This window comes from Juglans regia, chromosome 13 (genome assembly GCF_001411555.2).
Source record: "Juglans regia cultivar Chandler chromosome 13, Walnut 2.0, whole genome shotgun sequence".
Lineage (NCBI taxonomy): Eukaryota > Viridiplantae > Streptophyta > Magnoliopsida > Fagales > Juglandaceae > Juglans > Juglans regia.
The window spans coordinates 14,382,904-14,407,680 of NC_049913.1; the positions used below are offsets into that span (position 1 = coordinate 14,382,904).

The window sequence follows — 24,777 nt, forward strand, 5'->3', positions numbered from 1 at the left end:
CCACAACATTAGAATGTTGCGTTGGGATGCTATTACAACATTCTCCTCCACTTTGTAAGAGAGTGGTGAAGAAAGGGTCATCATCAATTTGTGTATATATCCTTAAAAAATATTACATTTTCAAGGAGTCAGAAAAGTTTAAAAATCTTCAAGTCGAACAAAGCAACAAATCATGTTATACGAAGTAAACAAATGTTGCCAATATCTAGATGTTATGTCTGTCTGCCTCAAACTGACATGTAAAACTAGCAAACTCCTGGAATGTTTAAATCAACTTGAATTATGATAATTAAAAATTTTAAAAAAAAAACCCTATCTGGCACTACACACAAGAAACGTGCTGCCATTCATTGACTAATATGAATTCTTTACATGAATTTAGATTCATACTCTTAATTGATGCATTAGAATATTAAATTATCATATAGCTACAATGCAAAAAGTACATACCCTTTTTTGGTTCAATGTAATTATAGGCCTTCTAGATACTTCATGAGTTTAGAGGCATTTTAGCCTTTAACGCAATGACTTAAAATGGATATATAAATGTGAGGGAGGGGTCCATCCCATAAGGACCCAGGCCCGAGGAGGTCAAACTACGGAACTTTAAGCCCAAAAACGAAACCCTGTCATGGGCTAAAAGTTCGAGCCAAATGACCACGTGCCGAGCCCGTGATCGCAAACCAACCCGAGAAGGCCTTTCGGCACCTAGCTCGGATATGCCAAAGAGAGCGTCTCGAGGCTGGGCAACCTACCGAGCTCTACCGCAGGGCGTTGAGCAGGACGCTCAACTGTACGCAGGCGGCTAAACGTGCCCGATCGTGGACTCGTCAGACTCAAGGCACGCAACATTCAATGCATGTGTCAGAAGACCCGACACGCAACGGCGCGCCCCAAGTAGGTAGGACGGCTTGGCCACGACCTGACACCCAACCCTAGTAGAAAGGTGGCAGCAGGACTGACCTAGCATGGCCTAACATGCCACGATCTCCCTTGGCCGCCTAAGCCACAGACTGACACTCTGTGGCAGCAGGAAATGAGTGGTAGCAGGTCTAACACCTGAAACGCCACGATCTCCCTTGACAGTGGAGCCCAAATCGGGTCTAAATAGCGGCCATCCCTTATACGGGAGGTCTCTCTCTTGATTCTTTGACTGTTCTTTATAATCTTTCAGAGTTATTCTCATCACCAGAGGATTGTTTACTGACTTTGGCATCGGAGTGACCCCGGACGTCACCAGAGCCCTTTTTCCTCTTAGTTGCACGTGGTGTGAGCTTGGTTATAGCGGAAGTGATCGGGCTGTGAAACACAACATCAACAATGGCACTGTCTGTGGGATTTATTTTTTCATAAAAGGGTTTACTTTGCATGCCGGCAATGATGCAGTCCCAAACTACATGAAGGGGCAACAATGAGGAAGGGATGATGGAAGCGAAACTCACAAGCATGGAGGTGACAGTAAGGAAACTGACGAAGAAGCTGGGATTCTACGCCAGGAGAATGCGGCCCTCAGGTGCACCAATGAAGAGCTAGTGGGGGCGAAGAACCGAGCGGCAACGAACACTAGGATTCGTAGTGGGTCCCTACGGACGCAGTGGCGGAGGAGGAGAGACACAAGACGCACGTCCAAATCCAAGAGCTTGGGGATAAATGCACAGAGATGGCTAAGAAGGTAGACACGCCATCCATTATTGACCAGCTACTCATTAGTACTGACCTCCCATACAGCGCGGGGGTCATGGCAGTGCCACTTCCTCCAAAGTTCAGAATCCACCAAATGGAAATGTACGACGCGTCCAAAGACCCTCTGGAACAACTAGAGATGTTCAAAGCCCACATGACCCTCATGGTTTCCCAAGAGAAATCATCTGCCAAGCCTTCCCAATGACACTGAAAGGGGCCGCCCGAACCTGGTTTGGGTCGCTGACATTGGGAACAGTAGATAGCTTCGAAGAGCTTGCCCACCTCTTCATGATGCAATTCCTGGCAAGTTGGAATAGGAAATGCCCGGCAGCTTACCTCCTGACTATCAAACAACGTGATGGTGAAAATCTGAAGTCATACCTCTTGCAGTTCAATCGGAGCGTATGATCAACGACGACCAAGACGAGAAGATCACATTGGCGGCCCACCTGGGAGGAATATGGCCTCTGAATCTGTTCATGATGGAAATAGCACGAAAGACCCCTACTACGCTGAGGGAGTTCATGGACCAAGCAAATGGGTTCATCAATGCTGAAGATACACTCGAGGACCTGACTGCCACACGACGGTCCAAGATGGAGCAAGCGGATCTAAAGGCATCAGGGAGGGGGAAAAAGGGGAACGCCAGATACGAAGAGAAGGGGAGAAACACCAACTCGACCCCAAGGGAGAGCCGCAATCACACAAACTTGGTCGTGGAAAGGAACCGACGCCCGAGCCCCCGAAGAGAATAGCCCCGAGATGACGAAAACCACCCGTATTGCGAGTACCACATGAATAACTGACATAACACTCGAGACTGCTATGCCCTAAAGAGAATGAGGGAGGAAGAAGACCAGTGTAATCGGATGAGCTAGTCGGAGGACCACGTGGATCGACGTGGAGGAGCCCCCCCATGGAGAACAGGCCACTCGGGGAGATCAACACAATCACCAGAGGATATGCCGGGGCCCGGAAAGCACATGCCCTAAAGGCAAGCTACGAGGAAGTGTTTGCCGCTGAAAGAGTTGCAAACAGGCCCCTACAGCGTACCGGAAGCCCCACGATAACCTTCAACAAGAGGGACAAAGAGGGCGCCCTCCACCCGCATGATGACGCATTAGTGGTAACGACGCAAGTGGCAAACTTCAAAACTCAGAGGATCCTAGTCGACAATGGCAGTTCGGCAGACATCATATTTTGGAAAGCCTTTGTCAAGATGGGAATCAGCTCAGACCGACTGCATCCTGCTCTAATGCCACTCAAGGGCTTCACAGGAGACATTGTTCAACCAATGGGAACCATCACTCTTTCAGTACTAGCAGGGAAGGCTCCCAGGATTGCGGCCACCATGTCCGACTTCTTAGTCATCAAAGCTCCATCCTTGTACAATGCCATACTGGGGTGCCCCACCCTGAACAACTTGAGGGCAGTAACGTCCACTTACCACCTTAAAATGAAGTTCCCCACTGACTCGGGGGTGGGTAAAGTCCACGGCTAGTAGGTCTTGGCCCGAGAATGCTACGATTGAAAGCTGAGGCATGAGGTCAAAATAGTCGCGACAGCCAAACGGACAGAAGAAGCGCCCAAGCTGGGTTCAATTTCTTCCCTGACCGAACGGGATTAAGAAATCCATGATGAACAGGCTAACGAGAATGGATATCTAATGTAGTTCTAGTGAAGAAGGCTAGCGGGAAGTGGCGGATGTGTGTCGACTTCACCGACCTGAATCAAGCTTGCCCGAAAGACAGCTTCCCCTTACCACGCATTGACCTGGTTGTGGATTCGACGGCGGGGATCCCCTCCTTAGCTTTATGTACGCCTATTCTGGGTATAACCAGATTAGGACGAACCCAAATGACGAAGAGAAGACAGCATTCATAACGGACCGAGGCCTCTACTGCTACAAAGCAATGTCATTCGACCTCAAGAATGTGGGGGCCACCTACCAACAGCTAGTCAACTGAATGTTCAAACAACAAATCGTCCGTAATATGGAAGTCTACGTAGACGACCTATTGGTGAAGAGCAAAGAGCCAAGACAACATTTGGCAGACCTACGAGAAGCATTTTTCATCCTCCAGCAATATCGGATGAAGCTGAACCTGTTGAAGTACACGTTCGAAGTGGAGACAGAATGTTTCTGGGGTTCATGGTCTCCTCGAGAGGGATTGAGGTGAACTCCGAAAAGGTGGAAGCAGTGATAGGAATGCCTTCACGAAGTCCAAAGGCTGGTCGAGTGGGTAGCAGCCCTAAATCGCTTCATTGCTCGATCAACCGACCAGTGCCTACCCTTCTTCAAAGTCCTAAGGAAGGCCAAGGCGTGAGATGAGACCTGCGAAAAAGCCTTCGTTGATTTGAAGTTTTACCTGAGTCGCCCCCCACTACTAAGCCAAACAAGGCCCGGGGAGACCTTGACGGTGTACCTAGCAGTGTCACCATATGTCGTATCAGTTGTACTTGTCTGGGAAATGGAAGAAAGGCAACGGCCCGTCTACTACATGAGTCGGGTCATCTGCAGAGTAGAGGCAAGGTACCCCAAATAGAAATGTTAGTATTCACCCTAGTCGTCGCTGCCAAGAGATTAAGGCTGTATTTCCAGACCCACCTGATGAAAGTGCTCACCAATCTCCCCCTCAAGAAGGTGCTACAAAACCAAACACCTCGAGACGGCTAGCAAAATGGGTGATCGAGCTCAACGAATTCGACATAGAGTACCAACCTTAAGCTGCAATCAAAAGACAAATGTTGGCAAATTTCATTACCGAGTTCACCAACTTCCCAGAAGAAGTTCTGAATGTACCCCAAGGAAAGCCCTGGTAGGTCTATGTCGACGGCTCGTCCTGCCAGGCTAGTGGGGGAGTATGGGTGCACATCATCACCAAATAGGGAGTAGAGTACAACTATGCAGTCAAGCTGGCCTTCAAAACAACCAACAATGAAGTTGAGTATGAAGCGCTCTTGGTCGAAATGACAGTCGTACGATTACTAGGAGCTAAAGAAATAGAAGTGAGGGTGGATTCTCAAGTGGTAGTTAGCCAGGTACTGGGGCAGTTCACCACAAAAGGAAAAAGGCTGAAGAAGTATCTCCAGTTGGTCTGCAATGAGCACGACCACTTCCGCTACTTCAGCATCCAACAGGTGTCAAGAGGAGAAAACCAGAAGGCAGATCTTCTGGCAAGGGCTGCATCAAGGCCGGAAGAACTGCCACTTCCGAAACACACTGTAGTCAAGACGGTTGACACCACCTCCATTGGTGTGGAAGTGTCTGTCATGACCCTAGCACCTCCCAAATGGGCAACAGACATCCAGAAATTCCTGTAGGAAGGGCAGCTGCCCAATGACCTGGAAGAAGCACGAAAGGTCAGGAACAAGGCGACCTGGTTCACCCTGTTGTAAGGAGTTCTATACAAAAGAGGTTTCTCCGAGTAGCTCCTCAGGTGCCTCTCACCGGACGAAGCCCAATACGTGCTAGTAGAGATTTACGAAGGGATTTGTGAAAGCCACTTAGGAAGGAGGGCTCTGGCTACGAGAGTAACCCAGGCCGGATATTACTAGCCCCGACTTTGCCAAGAAATGCCCAAAGTGTCAAGAGCACGGGTCGATTCCACACTGTCCGGCAGACGAGCTGACATAAATCACATCCCCATGGCCATTCGCCCAATGGGGTCTAGACCTAATTGGCCCATTCCCAACAATAAAGGGAGGAGCCAAGCTTGTTGTCGACTACTTCACAAAATGGGTCGAAGCGGAGGCTCCCGCAAGCATCACCTCCTGAACCATCACGAAATTCCTATGGAAGTCAGTGGTCTTGAGGTTCTTTATTCTTTGGGATGCCTGCTTCATCTTGAAATATCCAAAGCGTGCCAGAGTCTCGAGTCCCCAGTTGGCCGCCTCCAGCTCTCCCAACTCCTCCCCGATCTTCGTGGCCAACTGGTCTACAGCCTGCAATATATATATATATATATATATATATATATATGTATATATATAAGTAAGAGCTAAAAGACTAGAGAGGGCTCGGCAGAATACGCCAAACAAAGGAAGGACCTACCTGGGTGAAAATGGGTTGCAACATCTAGCCCACAAGTTCAGTGGCAACAACACGAGGGGCCAGCCACCGATTGCTGCCAAGAAAAGTCCTGAAGGGATCCCCATGTCTCGTTGCATGGCCCGGGTGCCACCGGAGATAGAGCATCGGAATCATCATCATCACTAAGATCTATGACAATGGGAGGGCCTTGAAAATCAAGCCCGCAATTGGTCCTGCTCGACCAGGTAGACGAAGGGGGGAGCAACCCCCACGATTGGAGAGGCAGGTCTGGCGGCCTCCTCCGAGCAGCCGCAGGAGGAGCTTCAGAGCTCAACCCTTCTCGTTCTCCACCTTCTCCACCTCATTCCTCTTCATCTCATTCTCCCTCATCTTGGAAGGTGAATTATGCCCCCATCCCTTCTTGGTTTGTGGCTCCGCAGGGGCTTAACTCTACCTCCTGTGACCCAGGCCCCAGGGCCGTCTCATCTTTGTCAGCACCTCCATGGCTTGTATCATCGGAAGAAGTCTGCTCTACATCTTGGGGCCAAGCCTGCCTAGGGGAGCTCTTGGGCCATGTCCTCCTGAAGTGTATCCTCGAAAGAAGTGAAGGGCTAAAACGAGCTAGGCTCTCGAGAGAGGGGGTGCACCAAAGAATAAAAAAAATGCCGCCTACAAATTGCAAGCATCCAATTCTTCTGCAGAAGGAAGCAAAGGGTTCGAAAAAGCTTTAGCAGGAGCTGTCTGAGAGCTCATCGGAGTAGAGGGCCCTGCAGCAGAGCCTGAACCGCTAGAAAATGACATTATGCTCCCCATGTTGAAGGAACCGGAATCTCCGTGCGCACGAACTCTCGGTCACAAGGCACTTGGGGTCAGCTTCCCAGTTCCCCAACGCGACCGTCAGAAAAAGAAGAACCCCCAGCATCACAACTTTGCGAGGGAGGATCATGGCGTACCTTTGGTCACTTTGCCCGACGACTGGAAGAACTCGAGGTGCTATTCCAAGGAGAGGGTTGGGCCTAGGGAGAAGGGATACCACCCAATAAATTCCTCCCGATAACATACGAGCAGTCGGGCGTAGATAAGTATTTGCGAATGTTCTCATATGAGAGGACCTGATCGATCTGTGACTCGTTAGTTTGGGTCCGCACCCAAGCTGTCATCAACTCCAACAGAGCCTCTTCCCTTCGATTGAGGGTAAGTTACAGGCTCTTCGCGGATGGGGGGAATCCCCAACACTTCTAAATGGGATACTCTGGTAGGACCTCATGTGTTGTGGCCCATGGCCAAGCCACTAGCCATGTGGAGACAAGACTAGACAGTCCCAAAACAGCCTCATGGGCATGTCAACCACATGCCAACAACCATGCTAGCCATGACAACCATGCTAGCCATGCCCATAGCCCATGCCATGGGCCAACCTAGCCCACCCATGGGTCATCTTGGCCCATGTCAACTATGTTATTTTTCATTATTTATTTTTATTTAATTATTTATTTTCCAATGGACCTAATGGGAGTTTTCAAGTTGTAATCCTTATAAATAGGACTATTAGGCTTTGCATTTACATCTTTTGGAAAATTTCCTAGTAGGTAGACTATTTTGTTCTTGAGATCACCATTCGGTGCTAAGGCATTTGGGCTCTTTGGGGTGTAATACGTAAATCCCCTAAAAGAGGATCACACATTGCAATTCGTGAATAGGTGTGGCCTTATATAGTGAAGGAATGATGGAGAGCACGCGGGAAATGAAGCGACCCTGACAGCAGCGACGTCAGCAAGCGCCACGCGATGCACTGTCTCTGAAGCGACGGGAGGAATGGCAGGCGCCGTGTCAAGAGAGTGAGGGGCAAGAACCAATGAGGTCCCAAGATACAAAGGAAAGGGTTGCCAGCATGTCCAATCGATCGTCGGGAAATGGGACGACCTCGGGAGAAGAAGAGAGGCACCCCTTGAACGGGTAGATGGCCTCGAGAACTTGAAGCGATGGAAGCCGAACGAGCTGCACCATAATTAGAAGTGTTATGAATTCCCACCACGTGCCCGTGATAATAATTTGTGAGGTACTATGAGGGAGGGGCCCATCCCAGAAGGGCCTAGGCCCGAAGAGGTCAAGCTACAGAACTCCAATCCCAAAGACGAAACCCTGCAGTCGGCTAAGAGCCCCAGCCAAAGGACCACATGTCGAGCCCATGACCGCAAACCAACCCGGGAAGGCCTTTCGGCATTGAGCTCAGATATGCGTCTCAAGGCTCAGCAGCCTATCAAGCCCTACTGCAGGACGCCGAGCAGGATGCCCAATTGTACGCGAACGGCTGAACGTGCCCAATTATGGACTCATCAAACTCAAGGCATGCCGCATTCAATGCAGGTGTCAGAAGACCCAGCATGCAATAGCGCGCCCCAAGTACGTAGGACAGCTCGGCCACGACCTGACACCCAACCCTAGCAGAAAGGTGGCAGCAGGACTGACCTAGCACGGCCTGACACCCCAAGATCTCCCTCAGCCGCCTAAGCCGCGGACTAACACATTGTGGCAGTAGGAAATGAGTGGTAACAGGTCTGACCCCTGACACGCCACGGTCTCCCTCGACAGCGGAGCCCCGGATCAGGTATAAATAGTAGTCATCCCTTCTACGAAAGGTCTCTCTCTTGAATCTTTGACTGTTCTTTATAATCTTCAGAGTTATTCTCATCACTAGAAGATTGTTCACTGACTTTGGCATCGGAGTGACCTCGGATGTCACTGGAGCCCTTTCTTCCTCTTAGTTGCAGGTGGCGTGAGCTTGGTTATTGCAGAAGTGCTCAGGCTGCGAAATACGACATCAACAATAAAATAAAAAGGTTACTTGGTAATAGACAAGTCATGCATAACAAGACAAAGAAAAGCAACAAGCTCTCATATATAATCACAGCCTTCTGCCCAGAAGTTAGAACATCTTCCTCCATATATATAACCACGCAAATCCAACACAGTTTCTGCTACTACTGAACCATGTGTTTAAAACACAAAACACAAACCCTACACAAATCCAAAAAAATAATTGCAAGTTCTACCAACACAATTTATAGCATATGGTTGCAATTTCTAACAACACTGCTCCAACTCATCAACGAAACACAAACAGCTGATCACACCTTAATTGCTACCTAGCCACATGTTTCTCCAGCCCACACATGTGGCTGGGCCACTACTAAAATAAAATAGAAAAATAACAAATTCCTCAAAATTTTAACAAATTTTCAGATTTATTTTTTCAATCTTAAATTTTAACAAATTCCTCGAAATCAATCACCATATATGTAGAAAAACAGCAAAGAAATAAAAGGAAGATCCATATATATAAAGTTGTGCACTTTCATCTGCATTGAGAACATTTTATTTTAGATATGGTATGCAAAGAATATAAACTTGCTGCATGTGTTCTGGTTTGCATAATGTCAATAAAATAAAAAATAAAAAACTAAGTGAGCAAAATGATACGAAAAAATCTCTTATGGCTATAAAAAATCTATTAAGTCTGCATCCTAAGAAATGTAAACATATATAGTGGAATGATGGCTATAAAAAAACTAATAATACGAAAAAAAATATTAATATCACAATACTTGACAGATTTTCATTAATATCCGTATAATGGTCATATTCTTTTTTTTTCTCGAGAAATTCTAAAAGTCATCACAAAACTTTAACAGTTGGAGATAATGATAGATAAAACACAAATATGGAAGTGAGCAAAATGATTACAATTAAGAATGGTATATTCAATTTCCATTTTGTAATTAATAATTGTATTAGACAGAAATTTAAAATTATACAGGAATCTCCCACCAGGAACAAAAACTCAATAACTAACAGTACTCTATGATCTTTGCAAAGGAAAAAAAAAACTACACTGATCAGTTGTTTGAGTAATGCCGTGGGAGGGTGCAGGTGGTCAATGCCAATTAACCTCCTCCAGACAAAGACTTCTTCCATAGAAAGGCTCATGAGTATAATTTCCTACACAACTTGCTGGATGATTGATTTAGGTAATAGAAATGGAGCATCCATCGCACAAACATCAGCAAGGTTGAAAAATGCACAAAGTTGAAAAACCAGCATACCCATTTCATATTCAAAATACTCAATACAAAGCAACATATCTATCCAAATAGAGCTTCGATAGTGGCACCAAGCAAATCTGAGAGAGAGTGCTACTGAATGTTCTTGAACCAAGCCGAGAGAGAAAGATTAAATCGCACAACCGTGGGACGATGGGAACCAACAAAGGAGGACTCAAACTGGTTGATATGCATTGTTTCCCATATTGTACAATATGCCCCGTTTCTATTAAGACTCGTTTTGATAGTGAGATGAAATGTTTTTAAATGAATTGAATAAATTATTATTAAAATGTTATTTTTTAATATTATTATCATTCTAAAATTTGAAAAAGTTGAATTATTCATTATTAAAAATGTTGTAATGATGAGATGAGATAACATTAGATGGATTGAGAGTATTTCTATATCCAAATGAGACCTTAGAATGATGGTCTCAATGTATTATCGGCTCCCATTCTACCCACCAAGAGGCAATACGCTACGTTTCCTTTTAGACGAAATGACTCATTTCATTATACGTGGTTGTCTCCACTTCAAGAGTATGCAGGGTCTCCGCTGGGTGGGGATTGCATTTCGAATTATTCTTGCAGCTTGAGTTTCGTAACACGGGCTAAGCCTCGATTCCCACACGGTCACCATTTTCTTTTACATTTTTTAAAGTTTAGTAAATCTTCTCAATTTTTCAGAATTTTGTGCTTTTTAAAATATTTTGTTAGCTGTTTGATGTTTCAGTTCTTTGCTTTGATTCGAGTTTTCTCATTTTTGGTTTTTTCTTTTTAAAAGGTATTTGTTTTTCTTTAATTTTCTCATTTCTAAAAATTCAAACTTTAGGTTTTGTATTATTTATTATTTAAAATAATTTTAAGTTTTATATGGCTTTTTATTGGAAATTATTTTATGTTGCATCCAAGTGACGTACATGCCATATCATTTTTTTATTATATTATTTGATGAAAATGAGACATTGAAACAACTTACGTATAATCGTGTAAGATTTAGGGATGGTAAAGTACTTATGCCGATCCATAGCCTTGAAATCCATAAATAAAAGAGAAAGCTAGGTATTACTTTATTTTAGAAAAAAAGAATGGGTTTGTGAAATGTTTGTTAAAGTAGAAAATAGAATGGGTCTGCGAAATGTTTGAGAAAAGTTTCCAAAGAAGATTTCCTTTCCATTTTTTTTTTTTTAAGAAACTGAATCTTAGATATATAGAACTTCACTTCCAACCATTACAAGGATTCTTTCTTGTCTTTATCAAGGAAAGAAAGCATCAAGGATCTGTTTCTCCTCCCCAATAATCGTTTATGATGCTGCCATTTCTACATTTTTATCCTCCAAAAGTTTTAGCTCCTTACAAAAACCTTCCCAACTTTGTCAATTTGTCCAACTGTTCTGGCTTCATATCTGGTGTAATTTTCTGTTGTTGTCTTTCTACAAGTCAAATCTTATTTTTTAAGTGCTCGTATTCGTTTATCAATCTCTTGAATTAGGAGACATTTAGATTCGCAAGTCATCTCAGCTCATCTCAACTTATCTCAACTCATCTCACTACTATTCAGCAACTTTAACTCATAAATCTCACTACTATTCACAACTCATCTCATTACTATTCACAATCCATCTCAAGTCATCTCAAGTCATCTTCGAATCCAAATGTCTCCTCTTGAATTTGAACCCTCAGTAGCTTCCATTGGAGGGGTAATTATATTGGCATTTATAGAAACTGTTAGTTCATTCATTTGAGATGCTATCTACTTGCAAGATTCTGACCCAGTGCCCAAATCTTCAACTTGTAGGACTTCTTCCTCTTGTATCTCCCCAGCTACTCCTTGTTCCACATTCTTGTCCTTTTCAAGAGCAGCTTGTAGCCGCTTGTTTTGGTTGATTTCCTGCACTGTCATGCTGATTCTGTTTATAGATTTGGTTGGCAGTGGCTGCAACTAGCAGGCTCAGTTTGTTGTAACCAGTTGTTATGATTAGAATTCCTTGAGCCATAGGTTTTTACAAAATTAATTTGCCACCAAATTCATTCATTAAAAAAACTGGAATATGATTACCTCCATCCACCTGATCACTTGCAGACAGAAATGGGTAGTCATGTTGCCACCAAGATGTTTGATTCTGCAATTAGATGGTATTGTGTGGTCCTCCTAAATATTTTATTAATGCAAAAAAATTTGTAATTAACCAAGAAGCCGCATCAATCTTAATGAAGGAAGTAGTATTCATTTGAATAATACTCAATTGGAAGCAACTAAGTTGGGCTTTTGATTTTGATGTTGAAATACATGATGAGGTTAGAATTGCTATTGCAAATTTGCTTGAAGAGTACTTAATTGCTTCAGGCAATCATTGCATTGCATACACTTTACGGCTAAAACCTTTGGATTTTTAGGGCTATTGGGAAAATTCATCTTAGAGGAGCTGATACAAAAACCTTAAGGTATAATTATACATTCTTGTCTTGTATTTTCTACTCATATGACTCTCCCAACTATTCATTCTACTTTGTCATTCTACTTTCACGTGCATTTGGGTTTGTACAAAATTTTGATATTTTACATACCTATTGTTTATTTGTTTATAATCAGGAGTTACCACACTGCAATTATTTCAAATAGGCAAATAACAGTGAAGAAAGAGAAAAAAAAACTTGTGAAAATAGAAATTGAATTGTTAAGGAATGAGGAAGAGTTTTGAAAAAGAGAGGAAGAGATTGTGAAGAGGGAGTTGAGAATCCACAACGACCAAGTCGATGTCCAAAAGCAACAAGCAGACATACGGCGTGAACGCACACTTCTTCGTATCTATTGAGTGTTGTCTTTATTAATTTTGTTATACTTAATATGATTACAGTAATAGATGCAGTCTTTGTAATGGATGTAGTCTCTGTTTATCATATTAACATGTAATTAACGTAATCTTTGTAATGGACGTAGTCTTTGTTTATCATATTAACTTTGTAACAGAATCTATTTGTTGTTGGGAACATACCAGCTTCTTTTACTCATTTAACAAGCAACAAAAATCTCATGCACTAAGAAAGATCGTTCATTAATACAACTTTTTCCTATTAATCAAACCATTGAAAGTGGCTCAACTATTGAAGTATATATATATTGAACACAATATAACAGCCACTTTACAAAACCACGTTACAAAAATGTGAACATAATATAACAGTCATTTTAGAAAACACTTTTATAAAAATGTGGACATAATATAACAGCCACTTTACAAAACTTATATGAACCCATGGAAATTGAATATTTGGCTCTTGCTAGACTCGTCCCAAGTGAATTGCATCAATCCTTACATTACTTCATTGCACTTCTTAGCTCTTGATCTTGTGATTGCTCCATCTTGAAACTTACAAAGGATCTTTAAAACTTGGTCCATCTTGGTGTCCATCAAAAACAATTTACAAATGTCATCTTTGCTACTTCTACTCATCAACCAGATTTTTCCTAACTACAACGCCAAACTAAAGGCCAGAATCTGGCTAGGTTCCATCTACCCCAAGTTGCATCTATGAATGTAATATAAACATTTAAAAATGAACATAATATAGCAAAATCAATCCATTTAGAGAAAGTGACGGAATAAACCAAAATTAACTATACTTTCTTGAGTCTCAATCACTGCAATGCCAAACTGGGTTCCACTGGACTCCAACACTTCGACAATGTTTTGGGATGGCTAACAATAGATTAAAAAAATTAGATCAAAGTAACCCGTAGAGAAGAAATTAAAAATCATATAATTTGACAAAATATAATACATTAAACATAATTCTTCAAAGGCAGTAATAGGTATGCAACCTGAAATGAAGCACTCTCTTCATTCACAATAATTGTTTGGCCAAATAAATTCCTGCAATTGTTAACAACTTCGCTATCTCTTCCTAGCGGCTACGACACACCATATTACATCTAACAAATGTTTATACAAGGTAAATGGCTAATACATGGACTGCAAAGTTATAGTAAGTTTACTTGTTTACGTTTTCCCTTCTGAGCAGCTTTCTTCATCATGGGTTTGCGCACTCTCTCAATCATTGATTTTATTAAGAGAGATTGTGGCATGTCTTTGCCTCTCACAATATAGGGGCCGAGTACCTTCTTCGAACACCCAACAGTATTTGTATCGACATCTGTAACTGCAACGTTGGAACCGGTTTCTTGTGACAGCCTGTAGGTGCGGTAGACCTCTTTCATTGCAATTAACTTGGCAATCATATCCACAGCATGGTCATTATATGACGCTGCATTTGTTGCCCATTGTAACACATCTTGATTATACGTGCATATATACTCACTTCTGGCCTTGCATCAGCTACGTCATAATTACTTTTCATAGTAGTGTATCTCCTTTTTATATCATTCCTCCATCGATCCAATATGTACTTCTCTGGTAAAGAACGAACATGGTTAGTTTTGAAAACGGCTAATACATGTGTACACAGGATCCCTTTCATCTCAAACAATCCGCAGGAATACGACATCGTTTGTTTTCAGAAAACATATCATCTCATCTCATCTAATCATTACAACTTTCCCAACTTCCAATACAAAATAAAATAAACAATTCAACTTTTGCAAATCCCAAAACAAAAATAATATTAAAAAATATATTTTAACAATACTTTATTCAACTTTTTAATTTTAATCTCATCTCATCTCTGAAAATAAACGAGCCCGCACGCAGTCTCATTAAATGGCACACGATGGGTAACTGACCTGATGAAACCATCAACACGAACTTCATCTTCTACATTATATATTGCAATTACACCATCCTCTTAGTGTAAAGTTGGCAAACAACCGAGCATCCCCATTATCTCCTGCTGGACTTCTCTAAATTTAGAGTTCGTGTACAACTCCTGAAATATCTTCTCAATTGGATTGACTGACACCACGGGTATTGTGACATTAAATGAGTGGAAGTCTGCCCCATTTTCATTAATCTTCTTCCTTAACGCATTATCATACTAATAGACAAACTCTTTTAAATTTGTCCTAGCTCATACCCATCAAAGAAAGTATTCATGCTCTCGCTTCATTGGGTTGTACTTAATCCAACCAAAAACACATCTTTCAAGAATACTAGTGCCCAATACGTACGCTCCACATACAAACTCTGCAACCAAGCATTCTCTTACAAGTTGTATGTCGTAATTAACACTTCCCAACATTTCTCAAATTCATTAATTGTTTGAAAATCATACACACACTTTAGCAACTGACTTTTTAACCTGATTTTGTGTGCACTATTGGAACCGAACTACTTCAGTATGTGCCAAAGACAGAATCTATGTCGGGTATTTGGAAAGACAATAGCAATAGCATTTTTCATTACTCTATCTTGATCTATGATGATATCGTTCAGAGCTTCACCATCCATACAGTTCAACCAAGTATGGAACAACCATGTAAATGTTTTTATATCCTCACGAGAGATCAATCCTGCTCCCAAAAGGATTAACTAACCATAGTGGTTTACACCCACAAATAGTACAAACGGCATCCTATACCTGTTTGTCAAATATATGATGTCAAATGTAACGACATCACCAAAATATTCGTAAGCTGTCCTACTTCATGCATTCGCCCAAAAAATATTCTTCAATCTGCGATCATCATCGAAATCCATCGATTAAAAAAACTCGTCATTTATGTATTGCATCCTCGCAAAATACTCATGAAGGGCTCTAGCGCTTCTTTCCCAAGTCGAAGGTGATATGCCTTGTCGATATAATTACGACAGTCTTTTTCTAGGAACGGCAAGTTCTCAAACCCACCAACTTCTTGCATAAGAGCAGCAAAACTTTTATTCATTTGGATGTCAGTCTAATCATTTGTATCTAACACTCTCTTCACTGACTCGCTCACTTCTCTATTACAGCAAGAAAACCTTGATTTTTGTAGGGATAGGTCGTGGTTGTGTGTATTGTAAACCATTAATACTTTCAACATCTGATCATCCAATGTAGCATTTATCTTCGCCTTACAGTCTGTTTGTTATGCTGGATGTAGCCCCGTGACATTTGAGGTCCGGTTTCATGCATTTCCACCACGAGCACAACCCAACGTGACATATCTCAGACTCCCATGCTCATCTATCTTACTCGTTTGTGTCATTATCCCAAAGTCACATTGTTTTTCATATTTCTTATAATAAGAAACTAACTCTTCTTCGAATCTAAACAACATCCCAACTTGGGCTCCTCAGTACTATCACTACCAACAGTCTGCGTTATATTTTGTGTCACGGACACTCCGTCATCTTTGGATTCAACAATATTACACACAGGCGTAGACAAAGTCTCGACCTCCCAAGAGTCAGGTGTCGGGTTTTGAATTTCTTCGACATGACTTGAGCTTGCAGAATTTATATCAACCAGAGGTGTAGCTGAAGAGTGAAATGGAGACACAAGATTTTCCTGTAATTTACAACAATAAAAAAATAATGTGTAAATGAATATAAGCACATTACTTAAAGAATGAATCCATCATCTGAGTAGTCAATAGAGATGGGTTGGAATCAGGACGAGGAACAAATGGTGGTAACCACGCATATGGCATTTATGCATGCAAACTATACATATAGTTTTGGAAATCCGGATAAATTAGTGTCAGTATTACCTAACACATAAGTGAACAACCATGGTGACAACGTGCGGAAGACCAAAAATAAATATAGTCAATAACATAATTGCTTAATAGTTCAAAATTAATATTCAAAATACCTGCGATGTTGTATTGGTTGATGGGTGAGTGGTAGGAGATGCTGGTAAATTCGGATACCATGGTCTTGGTATCACCTAACACATAAAGGAGTAATGATAATGTGCTTAAGACCTAAGATAAATATATTACTAGAACAGATAAATAATTTAAAAATAATATAATAGAATACTTGCGTTTCTGGACTTGTGGTATGAGGTGTTGAGAATTGTAGATAAAAGGGTCTTGCTAACACATATCATATAAACCAACTATTAGTTGAAGAGTGAACCAAAATTAAGTAATAAATGTAGACATTAAGTGAAACAATTATACTGAATTTTAAGCACATGTACGAATACCTGGGTTGATGGATTTGTTGGTGGATTTGTAGTAGGTGTTAATGGAGCTGCGTGCTCTTTACCTTTCTCCATCTAGACAATACTTATGAAAAAAAAAAACAGTTTAACATTCTTGCATGATGGAAAAAAAAAAACAGTTTAACATTCTTGCATGATGGACATTGAGGGAATTGATGCTTGTTGTCCATGACGTACTAGTGGTTATAAACATATGGGGATGATTTGAATTTTCATTAAAAAAAAAAAAAAAATCTCTCTCCCGATCTATGTCAAGAAAAATATAAATACGTTCTCTAAGAATGATAAGAGCTCACCACATAGTATGTGAAAGGGTAAAATCAGGTGCCCTGTGGGGCCAACACCAGAACGATCCTCAAAATCCCACTTCGGAAATCTGCAAAAGACAGAAGTTCAATCATCCTTGAACATATAATTGCAACTTGTATTATGAGTTATGCTACACTTTTATTTTGCTTAGCTCCTTCAGCTTCTTTTGAAAACCCCCAAGTTAAAAAAAATGTCAAGAAGAAAAAAAATCCCAAAACCCATGTTTAAAAAAAGAAGATAAGAACAGAGAACCGCCATAATGTTTTTTCTGGGTAATAAGGAAAGCACCCCTCCATATATTTTCTGTATTGTGAGATGATTTGAGTTTTTTAATTGTTGTTGGCAAATAAAGATGTCTTTCTTTGTGGATGTTAATATCTTTCGAATTCAACCCTAATATCTTTTGAAAATAGGAGAATGGAAGGGAAAGAGAAGGGTGCAACAAGAAAATAAAATAAATAGACAATTTAAAAGAGAAATTAGAAACAAGTTAATAATCCATTCATTAATAGTTTCACCCTTTCTTGTTCTTTGTCTGTGAGCAAAAGTTGAATGCATAATTACCTAAAATCTTTACCCAAAAAAGAAAAAAAAAATCCTACACAAAACTAAAATTATTAGAATCGATCAAATACTAATTAAGTAGTTAAAGTAGAAAAGTTGCTGCCTGCCAAAGTAGAAAAAGGAAAAAAAATTGGGGAGGTGTGGGAAGCTAATAACTTTAGGTGAAAGTGGAACCTCAGGAATCACATCGCAAGGGACCACAAAATAGAAAAAACCAGATTTACCAAGATTCGAATCTCTCTCTCTCAATCAATCTACCAACCAACCATGGTAGTTCGCATCTTCCCAACTCGTAAGTGGAAAAATAGAAAAAGAAAAAAAGGGATGACCCTTTCTCTTATTGTTAAAGAGTGAATACAGTAGAGAGGCAGATTACGGCTACTTAAGGTTGGTACTTTTGGTTTCGCAACACTGTATTTTTGCAATGAAGGAGCGATAAATCATTATCTGGGGTGAGAGAGATGTGCAGAGACGTGCCAGAAAATCGTCAAAACAAGCTGCTTAGAACTTGGTCGTCAGAACAAGCTGGTTCGTGAGGTGGAAAGCAAGCTTCGGTCCAGACGTCCTCTCCCTCAAGTTACATTTAGCTTGTTTTGCATTTTATCTAATTTTACAAAAATGTCCTGCCATATTAGCAGGAGTGCACAAGGTTGTCTACTTGTGGAAGAATTGTTATTTTATTATTATTTTTTATTTTTTATTATTATTTAATATTTCTTTTTATTATTTATAAAATATTTAAAAATATTTCATTATCTAAACTCAACATAAATCATGCAATAATGGCCTTCTAGCTTAAAGTTTAGTTAACCCAAGGCCCAATTTATGTTTAGCTCGTTCAAGCTGGAAAGCCCATCATTTTCATCAATTGGATCTCGTGCCCAGTAATAGGCCGATGCAATTTCCAATTTTGTTGGGAGGGATCAATTTAGTAATATCTCGTGCCTATGGGCTGAGCTTAGAAGCGAAAAATTATCACTTTATTTCGTAATATCTCGAGATCGCATTGTTCCTATCTTTTATTTTATTTTTATAAATAATTAGCTTTTGGGATTCCCTTAAAATAAAAATGATACTCTTACAAACAGTTGCATTCTAATATTTTTTTTACTTAATAATTAAAGAATTATTTTTTTAAATATTTAAGGATTTAAAAAATCTTTTTTACACTTGTCTTATCGGGACCTATCTCGTACACCCACTCGGTAGGTGTAGCAATGCTTTTAAAAAAATAAGAAAATCTATACAATCTCTTTCTATTCACACACCATATTTTTTTTAAGGGAACCGCTGCTAAGCTGTCGGTCTAGTTTTCAAGGAAAAACAGTCATCCGCTTAGAAGCTGCCACCTCAAAAATCATACTATACTCACGCTACACTCATGCACATGGGATAGGAATTGCAAAAGACCATCACTGAGAGGAGAACTGCTTTCACACTGAGCAGCTTAACCCGACCACATTCACTCCAGAACGAACGTTGAATCGAAGGGGTGGGTTTTCGAAGGTGGTTGTATCTCTCTCCTCGTCTATCAGCTATCAACGCCAACTCGTTACCGTCTCGCTCCTCATCTCTAAATGGAAAGGCCTAGGTCGCAGAGATGAAGAAGATTTTCAAGAAGCTCGACATCAAAGGTGACGGCAAGATCTTGTCCTTCGAGCTCGAATCCATGATGAATAGCCTGGGACAAACGGCCACCGAGGAGGAGCTCCAGAAAATTATCTGAGAGGTAGACGCATTGGCAACGGCTTCATTGACTTCCAAGAATTCGTCGAGCTAAACAAGGAGAGTGTCGATTCGAAGGAGATGTTGGAGAATCTGAAGGATGCATTCGTGGTCTACGATATCGACGAGAACGGGTTGATATTAGTGGAAGAGCTCTATAAGGTCATGAAGAGCCTAAATGATGAGTGCTCGCTTGCTGAGTGTAGGAAGATGATCAGCAAGGTCGATCGCACCGGCAATGGAATGATTAGTTTTGATGAGTTTAAGGCATGATAATGAACGGCTCTCGCATGGATTTGATGAACAAATGATCATCATCCTCAACATTCATTTCAGAATTCAAATTTAAATAAACAAAAGCTTTTCTCTAAACTAGATCTAAGAAGTTTCTTCAAAAAGTTCTCATTTTCCTTTCTTTATAACATCTAGAATTTCTTATTTATTAAGAACATGCACCTCTCAAATGTCCAAAGATAATATAAGATCAATTCAGATAAAAATTGTTTGGATTGGGAAGGGGAACATGATATGATGAGAAAGTCTAAAGGTGGATTTTCGGAAGGGGTTGTGTCTCTCGCGAAGGGGAAGGGCTTGCGTAGGGGCTATCTCTTTACACTAATTGTAGTGTCTAATTCCATGTAGTGTTGGTTTACACTAACTATAGTGAAAGTCTAGGTGTCAATATACTATTGGCAAGTTGTTATATGAGGAATGTTGGATGGACCGGTTCTAAGGAATTATCTTTTTTTAATTTTTATTATTTTTTTATCAAATATTTAATATATAAATAATAAATAGAATAAATGAATTAGTTTAAAAAATAAACTTAAAAAATTTTAAATTTTAAAAAAATATGATGTGTGAAAATTGAGAGTTGTGCAACATTCCTCCAAAAAAAAAAAAAAAATACACAAGAGAGACAAAATATAAATTGTTAAGCTGTTGGTTGAACTAGGGATATTATTAGGGATATGATTGAGGTGCCACGTCTTTGTCGTTTTGTGTCTGCTTGTCGTTTTGATGTCAACACATGCAGTACTTAGTGCGTGGTTAGGTACTTGGGTGTTTGGTCACCCTCTCATGGTCATTCTTAAAGGCAAAATCCTCACGAGTTGATGCTAAAGCCCGTGTACATAGATGAGAACAAAATCTGGATTCTTTTATTTCGATTTATTTTAAAAGAAAAGAAAAAATAACTGTAATATGATTGTGCATAAAATTATAATCTAACAAATAATGCCAAGTTTTAAACTTATTTAAATAAAAATATATTTTTTAATATAAAAGTTACATTCCCCTTCTATTAAAATATTTTCGTTTATATGTTTCTATATATATATATATATATATTAGCTGTTAAGGGTATATATGATAGATGAAATGAGATTATAAACTTTTAAAATTTTTTAAAATTTTCTTTTCAAATATCACTCAAATAAGAAATATTTTTCAATTCAAATATTTCACTTTTTTTATCTGAGCATTACCTAATTATTATAATTTTTTTAAATTTTAAAATAAAATTTATATTTAAATAATTTTTTAACTTTAAAATGTTTTTATTCAAATCTTTCTCTCTTCTATTTCAAAACTCAATAAAATATTTTAACTCAAATTATTTCATTACTATTCACGTATCATTTAACTATTATTCAAAAAATTCTAAGATACTCAAAGTGTCTTAACAAGATCAGTATATATGCAGCCCTGTTTGGATACAATAAGGCCCTATTTGGATTCAGAGATGGTTTTGTTTTATCTCATTTCATCATTACAATTTTCTAAATTCTCACAAAAAATATAATAAACAATTCAACTTTTTCAAATATTAAAACAATAATAATATTTTAACAATATTTTATTTAACTTATTTAAAATCATCTCATCTCACTATCCAAACCAACCCTTAAGTGTCTCATCTCATCTCATCTCATCTCATCTCATAATTATAACTTTTTTAAATTTTCACATAAAATATAATAAAAAAATTTATTTTTTTAAATTTTAAAATAATAATAATATTAAAAAATAATATTTTAATAATATTTTATTTTACTTTTAATTTTCATCTCATCTCATCTCATTATGTAAATCGCACTTGACTACTTCTTCGACAGCCTGAGAATATAATCAAACAAATTATGTGACGTCACATGTCACTGATAATTTAAGAGTAGAAAGTATTATTTATCTTTTTGGGGGCCGGGGCATGTATATATTCAGTAAACTGTGTTATAATTGACAGAGATTTTAACGTAGATTGAAAGGTTATCAAGATTTACGAAACTCTTAAGGAATGAGCTGGAAGATAACATTGAGAATGATGAGGCAGTGACAATGATTTTTACCGCAAAGAAATGAAGAGAAGGCGCACACACCCACAAACAAAAACACACACACACACATATATATATATATATATATGAGAAATAATTTAATTATAAAAAAATTATATAAATATAATTATATAAATTAACGTAATTTGATATAATTTATCAGATTATAAATTTATTTTTATTATAAAATAGATCTAACAAATAATATGAAATTTCGATAATTTATAAAATTACTTTTTTTATAATTCCTTAAATGTAACACATCTCTTCTATACATATGCATACATCAAATTGGTAGATCAGAGACTTGGAAGAAAGGTCCGGTGTAGGTCCCTGCACAAAGACAGCTTGGTGCTCAATCATGCATCATCAAGCTGGCTGCTTTGCACGATACAGCTCTCGATAGTCATATTGCATTAATTATATATCTACACCATGCATGGGAGGCCCTCTTCGCTTTAAATTATTTTGGAATATGAATATTTACGAAATTGCATTAATAGAGTTTTGCTAGCTACTTATAAATTGGTTAAACGACATGCTGTTTATTATTTGATCATAATAATTATAACAACATTTAAAATACAAATATTTTTTTTTGATATCATAAACTGAAGTGTCAAGCTTTCTACATTAGTGATATGTTTAGTATATTAATAAATGTGCTTGTAAATAGAATTTTTGTAATATAAAAGGTAGTATTTTTCTATGATTAAAGTTTTAATTTCATGATCTTATGCCGATTAACTCAATTTGATTGTATGATGAATCAGTTTGGAGAATCCTAACCTACCACAGGAAGAGGTGGATTAGGTAGCTATATACATCCAATTCAATGGCTGACAAAACAAGGGTGGCCAAGTGATAAATATTTCTATAAAATAGTGCCTATTGAAAAATAAAATGAACATATACTTCTTTTGTGAAAGATACTAATACCATTTTATTAACAAAGTTGATAAGGATCATGAACAGTGTGACTAATATCAAGGCTGACTTTTGTATTTTGTTATTAGATGGGTTAGTGCTTCCTATAATTTAGCCGCAATCACAATAGGAATGACACCTTGGGAGAATGAATGCATAAAGAGATTCTATAAAATTAAACTCATAAACTGATATGCTACATATGATATATTTATATATACTTTATAATAAAAATAACTTTACAATTTAACGTATCATATTAAATCATGTTAGTTTATGGATTTATTTTTGTGTGATCTCTTTATGGGTAAAGTATTTCTAAAAAAAAAAAAAACAGAACTATAGAAAAAAATATGGGATTTTTATATTTTGTCACACATTTTGTATAAAAATATTCCAACCTCAACAAATTATGGCCCCTAATTTTTGATAATTTTAATTCTTCCATTATTAAACAATACTTTAAAAATAAAAGATTTTTAATTTTGATGATAGATTACATGAGTGTAAATGATTCTGTTAACCAAACAACAAATGCAAGTCTCTAAAAAAAGACTACACATATGTAATAATAAATATAACGGAAAAATTTCTATACATTACATCACTATCTCATTTTTATTTCATTATATAAGATGTGACATATTTATCATCATTAGATGATCAATTATTAGATTATTCTTTATCATTTAATAGTAATAAATATGTCACATCTTATATAAAGAGATAAAAATGAAATAATAGTATGATGTATAATATTATTTATATGTCGACAGACATCACGATGAGCTCAGTTGATCCATGTATTGAATCTAATAATTATAATCCCAACTATACGAAAAGAACTTTTTCAAAATAATAAACACAATGATTCAGCAATATCTGATCAATGCTCCGGGCCATCCTTTTCTTCAGGGGTATACATTTGTTACACACTAATGTCACATGTCATCATAAATTAGACCACAAAATTACACTGACAACCATACATTCTCCCTCCTCAATATCCTTTGTAATTTGTGTTTTATATTGAATCAATTTTAACTTAATCTCGCGTCGTGTCGAATTCCTAAATTACGAAAAATTTTGTCATTTTCGAGATAGGTTTCTAATTCATTTTTATAAAATTTTTTATCTCATCTCATTTAATCATTACAATTTTTTTAAATTCTTACATAAAATAAAATAAATAATTTAACTTTTTTAAATTTTAAAACAAAAATATTATTAAAAAATATTTTATAATAATTTTAACTTTTATTTCAACTCATTTTATCTTTTTGTGAAAATAAACGAAATTTCATTTTAATATAGAAATACTTTTAACTCATCTTATTTAATTTTATTTTATCATTCTATTTTTTTTAAATTTTTTTATAAAATATAATAAATAATTTAACTTTTTAAAATTTTTAAATAATATTAATATTAAAAAATAATATTTTAATACTATTTTATTTAATTCTAAAACTATATGAACTCAAGTCGTAATGCTGAGCATTAGAAATGCCTAAACGGCTGGCGTCCCGGAAAACTTGAGAAATAAGAACAGTAACATAAATATATACTCCCGAAAGAGTAATAACAGTGTCATGAATGATGTCATTAAAGGTTGAGGTCAGGTTTCTGTTTGGCCCAACCACTGATTGCGATTTCAATACTCTACCCTTTTTGGCATTGATTATGCCTAAAAATCACTCAAATCCCAAACCTCAACCATTTACTCGTTTATTTATTTTTATTTATTTATTTGAACCAAATAGCCACTTCAATTACGTCCGACACACTCTTCCGTACGCCTTTATGCGTACTACGCACCCCTCCCAACATGATGATCCACCACGCGCACTCGGGACTACCCACGTGGCAGCCGCATCAGCAGTCCTCGTGCGTGTTACGCACCCCCCTGCGTACTTTACCCGAAAGCAAAATTCGTTTTCAAAATTTTTTAAAAATTTAATATAAAAATAATAAAACACCTACTGATTTGT

General features: G+C 38.3%; 1 pseudogene; it reads left to right on the forward strand.

The window, feature by feature from the left end:
- Positions 1-7,780: 7,780 nt before the first annotated feature.
- Positions 7,781-19,834, forward strand: LOC108993816 (annotated as a pseudogene).
- Positions 19,835-24,777: the final 4,943 nt, after the last annotated feature.